A 1,756-nucleotide genomic window follows, 5' to 3' on the forward strand; every position below is an offset into this window, starting at 1 on the left:
GTTATATTTTTATAAGGTCCATAAATTATCTAAAAAGGGCGTAATTTAGTGGTGGTTTGAATAGAATTGTTATAATTAAAAACCGATTGAATCAATAAATTTGGTTCTTTTAATTTTAAGGATGTAATTTTTTCTTTGAGAGTGCTATGTAATCTCTCAAGGGGACTCTTAACACTTGAAATTTGTAAATCGATATGATATAATTTACAAAAATCTCGTAAGTGAACGTTATAGAAATCAGTTCCTTGATCTATCAATATTTTTCCGGGAAAGTTGTGATGGTTAATGAAATGTCTCAGCTTATTTAGATATGTAATATGATTTTTATCTTGTAGATAATATGCTTGTGCATATTTAGAAAAATGATCAAATATGGTTAAGAAGTGATAATTATCTATTGAGAAAGTATCTAGAAATATTATCTCGAAAGGTTTACTAGAAACAGTTGGTCCTTTGTATGGTGGTTTATATGGATTACGATCATATTTTGATTTAAGGCAAATTTCACATTTATTAGTATAATATGTTATTTGTTTTAAATTTTTACAATAAATTTCTTGTCTAAAATGAGAGTATGTTTCTTCTATCCCATTATGGTTTATGTCGTGATAAGCACTTATTAATTCTAGAGTATCTTCGGATGATAATGTATTAGGATAATTAGTTGTTTTAATTATTTTTACGTTATTATTCCTAATTATGAAATGATTATATAATATCATGAATATTTGATGTTGTGTATCTTCTCTTATTTGAGTGTCAAAATGTATTCCTACAATATTGGGTATTTTTAATTTATTTTCCTCAAGAGTTTCAGTTAGTTTTTGAAAGATGTTATTAAGATTAGCATTAATTATTAACATTACTCTACCATTAATTGAGTTAGTGTCATTTGAAATCCTGACCAATATTTGTAAGGAAAATGTTTGGAGGGGACGATCTGTGACAGGCATAGTAGGGGTAGGATTTTTGTATGCTGATGCCCGTTTGCACCGACGTAAATAAGTACTACTTAGCTTTAAGTAGTTCTTAAAAGACGGAATTGGTTTGCACCGCAAGTTAAGTCGCGCTTAAGAATCGAAACAGATGCTTAACTTTAAGCACAGGATGTTCCTGACTTAAGCATTGCTTAAGCCTATCGTAACAATTTCGGCAGTAGTTCGGCATTTTTCGCCGTAAGAAAATAACATCGTTATAGTAAAGAGGTTATTATCATGTTATTATTAGTTAATTAAATTATCATTAAATGGAAGTTGGTGTGTGTTATCATTTATGTTATTGTATTGCAATGTATGGATTATTTACATTCCAAGAGTAGTAATTAGTATCTGATGATATATTAGAAATTTGAAAATGTACAGAATTTAACTGGAGTAGTGATAAGAACGCCAATAGCTAATCATTAGTAATAGAAGGTGAACTAATAATATACAATAATAGCACGTTTTATCAGAAGTTTGGTTTTTATTGAAAATAAACACTTTTAGATTACACTTAAAAGTTCATTTTGGCAGTTGTCGTTAACAGTTAAACTCCTGTAGTACTGCTTTTAGTTGGAAAAGGTTTGTTTATACGAAATTCAGAAGAAAATTGTCTCTACACTTTACCAATTACAACTAAAAATTGTTTCTAACACCATATCACTAATATATATACAAACTAAAACACAACAAAACCTAACAAAATACAAATAATTACAAAAACAAAAACGTATAATAGCAGAAAAAGGCGGCAAACAACACTTCACGACACCAGA

This window comes from Agrilus planipennis, unplaced genomic scaffold (assembly GCF_000699045.2).
Source record: "Agrilus planipennis isolate EAB-ADULT unplaced genomic scaffold, Apla_2.0 scaffold32, whole genome shotgun sequence".
Lineage (NCBI taxonomy): Eukaryota > Metazoa > Arthropoda > Insecta > Coleoptera > Buprestidae > Agrilus > Agrilus planipennis.